Source organism: Sinocyclocheilus grahami, unplaced genomic scaffold (assembly GCF_001515645.1).
Source record: "Sinocyclocheilus grahami isolate Dianchi unplaced genomic scaffold, SAMN03320097.WGS_v1.1 scaffold86.1, whole genome shotgun sequence".
Classification (NCBI taxonomy): domain Eukaryota; kingdom Metazoa; phylum Chordata; class Actinopteri; order Cypriniformes; family Cyprinidae; genus Sinocyclocheilus; species Sinocyclocheilus grahami.
Genome location: NW_015505265.1, coordinates 44,987 through 51,655, shown reverse-complemented (window position 1 = coordinate 51,655; position 6,669 = coordinate 44,987). Strand labels below are relative to the sequence as shown.

The window sequence follows — 6,669 nt, the reverse complement described above, 5'->3', positions numbered from 1 at the left end:
TTTTTGAATCAGTTTTGCTCACCTGTAATATAATGAAAAGAGACATTGTAAGACAGAGGGGTACTGGCTGCAGTCTTCGTCAATATTTAATTGATTCTGACTTGCCCGCTGCATTACCTTGAAACAATAGCATTAAGCGCCCTCTTCAGGTGGCAAGCATAACAGCAACAAAGCCTGCGTGTACTGCTTGATGGAGTCGATCTTGGCCTGGAACTCCACGCGGGATGCATTCATGTTGGAAATCATGGCACCGACATTACCAACGATGGTGGCAAAAATGAGCACACCAATGAAAAAATCAGAAATGACAAATAAATACTCAACATCTCGGACGGGTGGTGGCGTCTCTCCAATGGTGGTGAGTGTGACTCACAAAGGAATCTATTCCTGATTCCAAGCCTTGAGCTCTACCCCGGGCCCAGGAGTTCTGGCCCTAACAGGTAAGTTTTTGGGTATGTAGCCTAGGCCTTTGGCCGTAGGGGATAATGCCACTGACAGCTGTCTTAACGTCCCAGGGGCAACTCCCATGGCTATGGTAGAGTTGGTACTTAGTGCTCGCCATGGTTTTCTGGCATGCACTCCCCTCAGCATGGTGGCGTGGGTATACCATTCCCCATAGCAACCCCTGGAGGACGCAGTTCGAAGTTCCCTTGAAAGGGAACGTCTCAGATTGCGTATGTAACCATGGTTCCCTGAGTAGGGAACGAGACACTGCGTCCTCTAGGTTTCCTGCCATACTGAGGACGCAAGCTTCAGACAAAGAAGTGGATGATGTGTTCTCCCGGCGCCTATTTATACTATAGTCGCACCGGTAGTGACGTCATGGCTGTCGCCGGCCAACGTGTTGTTGGTGTTTTTTCAATGTATGCTTCAGACACGGGTCACGACGAGGCGTTCCCCATAGCGACCCCTAGAGGACGCAGTGTCTCAGTCCCTACTCAGGGAACCATGGTTACATACGTCACCTGAGACGTTTTCACTGGGGCGGTACAAAAACTCAAAGGTACATCTAAAATGGTACATTTTATTAACTTAAAAGTACATTTAGGACCTAAATTGTCCATATTATTAGGCACCACCCCAGTGAAAGTTTGGTACCTTGTTTTTTCTGAGAGTGTTGTGTAAGGTAGTGTTTCTTTTCCCTTTAATTGAGAAGGGGGGAAATGTTGAGAGTGGGCTTTTGCATCTGTGTATATGTCTGTCAATGAGATTAAAACGTTCATGCTTCACCATTCCTTTGGCCTGGTCATCTTGCAAGTTAGGGGGAAATTTCAGCTTTAGAATGGCACAGTATGTTCCTTTTTTCAGTTCCGGACTGAGGTTCAGTGATATTCGTCCCTCTGTGCAAGCTACTGTTAAAGTTCTGCCACAATCAGCATTTGTTTAGCTTTACAACAAATGTCATCAAATTCCCTGCTGATTCGGATTACAGCACGAGACGGGGGAGGGGAGGTGTGAAGATGATGTCACACAGCTCACATGTGCCTTTACAATGGGTGTGACATCAGTCATGTCAAGTTGAATGGAAAACAGCTAATCCTTATCTAAGTAAAGGATAAAAAAAACGAATAATAGTTTAGTTTAGTTTAGTTTTTTATTTTTAAAGCACTTATAAAACAGCCTCGCTGACTGACCAAAGTGCTTTACATGAGTAGAGTAACAAATGCAATATAAAAATAATCTGAATAAACATAAGCAAAGTACACAAATACCAGATTAAAACATAAGCAACATTTAATGCATGTTAAAAGCAAGTGAAAACGAATGGGTTTTAAGAAGAGATTTAAAAACTGGTAAAGAGGGGGCATTCTAAGTTCTACTGGCAAGCTATTCCACAGTTGAGGACCCACCACTGAAAAGGCTTGATCACCTCTGCGTTTTAGCCGTGAGCAAGGGATTGTCAATAAATTAAGGTTACCAGATCTTAAACTTCGAGGAGGGTTATAGGGACACAGTAAATAATTAAATAAGTAAATAATAACTGAATTAACACAGCAACCTATTTGTAGACTGCAGTTCTTATCAAATTAAGCAGCAGTATATTTAGGTGTGTGGATTTGTGTAGATAAGATCAAAAACCTCACTTTTGGAATCTTTGTACTCTAAAACGCTGGTCGGTTACGGAGAAGACCTGTCTCATGATCTTTTTCTGGGAAGGCCTAGCCGAGCCCTTCAAGTCCCTTATGCCTTGCTGGCCCCCGAGGAGTCACTGGAGGAATATGTCAATCGGGCTCTGTACTTGAGAGGCTCATCCTTAAGGGTGGAGTTCGCTGTGGAGCCCGCTCACAGTTCTCTCGGAGCGGCGATCCAGGAGACTTCAGAGGTCTTGTCAGCTGTTCCCAGAACCTCATGCCCGTTCCAGGATCCTCCGCTGAGGTCGGTGCGAGGGGCGGTGCACGCTCACAAATGCTCCGGAACCGGCAGTGTCCTCTCACAGTTCCCCCGAGGCAGCGGTGTCCGCTCACAGTTCCCCCGAGGCGAAGGTGTCCACTCACAGTTCCCCCGAGGGGGCGGTGTCCGCTCACAAAGCTCCAGAAGCGGCGGTGTCCACTCACATATCTCTTGAGGCGGCGGTGTTCACTCACAGTTCCCCCGAAGTGGCGGTGTCTGCTCACAGTTCCCCCAAGGTGTCGGTGTCCGCTAAAAGTTACCCCTAGGCGGCGGTGTCCACTCACAGTTCCCCCGAGGCGGCGGTGTCTGCTCACATATCTCTCGAGGCGGCGGGGTCCGCTCACAGTTCCCCCGAGGCGGCGGGGTCCGCTCACAATGCTCCCGTGGTGGCGGTGCCCACTGAGGTTCCCTCCGAGGCGGCGGGGCTTGCTTCTGGAACTCGCTGATATTTCCTCTGAGGTGGCGGAGCCCGCTAGTACTCTCTCCGAGGCAGCGGAGCTCACGTCAGGCCTTCCCAAAGTGGCGGAGCCCGCTGATGTTTCCTCCGAGGCAACAGGGCTTGCTTCTGGCCTTCCCGAAGCAGCGGAGCCCGCTGGTATTCTCTCCGAGGCGTTGGAGCTCGCTTCAGGCCTTCCCGAAGCGGCGGAGCCCGCTGATGTTCCCGCCGTGGCGGCGGGGCTCGTTTACAAAACTCCTGAGGCGGCGGTTCTCACTCACAAGGTTCCAGAAGCAGCGGAGTCCGCTGATGTTCCCTCCAAGGCGGCGGGGCTTGCTTCTGGCCTTTCCAAAGCGGCTGAGCCCGCTGATGTTCCCTCAGAGGTGGCGAGGCTCGTTTTAAGCCTTCCCGAAGCGGCGGAGCCCGCCATTGCCCGTTCCAAGGCAGCAGCTCCTCACACACCGCTGTGGTTGCCGCTGGTTCTGCCCTGGGTCCCCATCCTGCCGGCTCTTCCTCAGTCCCCAGGTCCCGCTCCAGCACACGGACCATTCAAGGTTTGTGTGGTTTATACATTTTATATATTTTTTTCTTATCTAATTGTGGATGTCCTTGAAAAAATAAGATGTGTGTGTGTGTTCTAAAAAAATGGTATCCAGTTAGCTGTATATGAAACAATACAACTCTAAGGCTTCTTTAGATAGCAAAGTAAATTTGTTTATGTGTGTGTGTGTGTGTGTTAATAGGGACAGAAGGCAGGCAACATAAGAGCAGGAACTAGGGCGTTTGAAGGTAACAGTTCCAGTTAAGTTGTAACCCAAGATGGATTATATTCATGATGTAAGCCCTACTCCTTCCCAGAAAAGACAAGTTATTATAAATAGTACAGGTGCATGCTCAGCATGGTTTATACAAATGCCTGTATATTTCATATTCTATTAATGCTCTTGTTCAGCGCTGACACGCGTGAGAGGGAACAACACTCCGCCCAGGCTAATTTTGTTGGGCTGTCAGAGATCAGGGTAAATCATGTGTGCTATTGATTTGTTTAGAGGGAATGTGCTAGATAAAAGTTTGAAAGAAAAAAACTCATCTTTATCAAAGCAGAAGAAGAAGATAGAAGATTTGTGTGTATTCTTTTATTAATAGGATAGTGCAGCATGTATTTGTAGCATTGTTTGCTGAGTCTGTTCTCCCCACTGCTGCTAATCCATCTGCACACAGAGAGGAAGTGAACATTTCTGCTTACACAAGCTTAATATAATATTCCACCTACAGAAAAATTCAATATAACCACTCCATTGTCTGTTTATTCATTGCCCTTAGGCTCTAAGAACTGATAATATCTGAATAATCTAATATGCTTAATGCAAGAAAAGCAGTGTCAGTACAATGACAGTGTATCTCTTCTGTAGAGTTGACTTTAGGGGAAAGCAAATCCAAAAATGATTCTTTCTGCTCAGACTTTTATTTTATTATTCTTTAAATCAATTGGAGTGGTTTCTAACCAGGAAGATAATGATCTTATGTTTCTGTAATGTGATCAGGTCATCATGACTCTTTAACCCTCTATTGCACAATGTTTCCTCTGGGAAACTAACCAATTTCATGCACTGTGTAAGCACATGATGCATATAAAATGTGTTTATAGTGAAAGAATGAGTTTGTATAAATACACTGTTAAAAAAAATCCGTAAAATTTACGGTAAAAAAACGACAGTTGTGGTTGCCAGAGTTTTACCGTAAAAAATACAGTAGCAGCATTTTAGGTTTTACGGTTTTAACTTAAATTTACAGTTAAATATCGTAATTTCATTAACTGATATAATGTTAATATACCAATCTATTGAAGTACTGAAATCTGTTTTGTACCTTTGTAACGCACTGATGACCACCAAATGCAGGTGGTGATGAGAAAGTCACATGATGAACCAAAGCCCATCACAAGCAGCTTTTAAATAATAACATATATAGAAGGTGCACAGTGTCATTTACATAAACACTAAATCATGGTAACACACATGAAACTGAAATAATGCAATAAACATTCATTTAACAACATTAGGTGTAACACAAAACCCTAATATACAAAACTGATAAGAAAAAATCTGAGAAGAAACATAGTTATTTCAACAAAAAAACTTAAAATTTGAAATGTAATGCAGGGAATTCTGGGAATGTCAATTTACGGTTATTCACTGTAAATTATACTGTCTTTTTCACATCCAAAAACGGTGTACTACCGTAAAATTACATGTAATGTCCAATACAGTTTTTCACCGTATATAGTAGGGGAATTTACCATTAACCATTTAACAGGTTTTTACTGTAGCATTTTTACAGTCTATAACCGTTAAATTCACAGTCATTGTTTACAGTGTAAGTAAAAAGCTACTTTTTGTCACTATATTTTTCTGGCATGGCGCACCATGTGGAGGACAAGAAATGTTGTTACCTGCCCTCAGATAAGCACTTCTGTGGATTTTCACGTATCAGAGCCCATTTTTAAAACAAAAACAAGTGTTATATTCTGTAAACTAATTGTGTAAGGAATTAAATGTAACTAGAATGGATATGAATGCAGCCATATTGCACAGAGATAATTATGTTTAATTTAGATTTGTGTGTGTGTATCCATTTTTAAATTATTTACCTTTTTTTAAATTACCTAGTCAGTACATACATAGATGTTCATACATTAAACATTAAAGTAAAATTATTCCTGGTATTTACTGTTTTCAACCTTGTAATATTTTGACCTCAATCAAAATGGATATTCACTTAACTTAACTTAACTTAACTGAATCAACCCATTTTTTTATCATTATGAAACAAACAAACAAATAAATAAATAATGAGTGAAGAAATGCATTTATACTGCAAAAGTAATAGTGTGTGTTTCTGTGTATGTGTGTGTGAGTGTTATTCCAAAGGGTGAAGTAGTGTGCAAAAATAAACATTAAAGAGGTGCACCTGGCGCTTATTCAGCCTTATAACCTCCATCATAAATCAACGATTGCATCTCTCCCACATAGAAATGTTTTATCCCAGAATAGGAAGCTCTCTCACGATCCAGGAAGAATGCTTTAATTTTCTTGAACTAATAATTTATGATTATTCAAGTTCTCTCTCTCAGTATTTATTCACTTGTTTCTCATGGTTTCTCAACAGAATTCATAAAAGTTACATATGTGAATTACATTGCTAATGCCATAGAATAACATAGTTCTAAGCTGGGCCCATTGTAACCAGTGGCACCTCGTGGGTTTTAAAATAGAGGAGGCACACTATTTGTATTGGTCTGGGATCCCTGCCTATTATTATTATTATTATTATTATTATTTGCTTAACCACTTTAAAATGGCTTTTTGGTTGTTTTTAGTCAGAAAACATAAAGACGACACACATACATCAAGATAATATAATTTCACTTACCTGGCCTATCACTTGAAGCAAACATTCATCCCTTCTTAAAAGTCTGTGTTAAAAGAGAGCTGCCTGTTGCGCCATTTAATTAAGCCGACTGCTGTAGCCTATATCCAGCTTAGGCTGTTTCCCTAAATTTGTAAATATACTGTTTGAATGACAGCTTTGTAAATCTGTTGGTGATCAAATATTCAATATCAATTCTCATCATAAGTACTTGGTACATTATCAGCGCAGCAGCAGACGTTCAAACTAATATCACGTAATTTACGTCTCTGTGATGATTGGTTGAAATACCAGAAGGGAGGCTAGCCCCCCCTGTGAGGTTACTTTTCTCAACACTCCTCAGCGCTGAAAGTAAACACTCGATGGGGATTGGCTAATTTTTTTTTACCAACGGAGGCACGAGAGCTCAGCTC

At 42.3% G+C, this 6,669-nt stretch overlaps 1 pseudogene; it reads left to right on the top strand.

Annotated features, from left to right (window-relative positions):
• The window catches only part of LOC107586866 (cilia- and flagella-associated protein 221-like), a 20,632-nt pseudogene extending 17,975 nt beyond the window's left edge, over positions 1–2,657 (top strand).
• Positions 2,658–6,669: the final 4,012 nt, after the last annotated feature.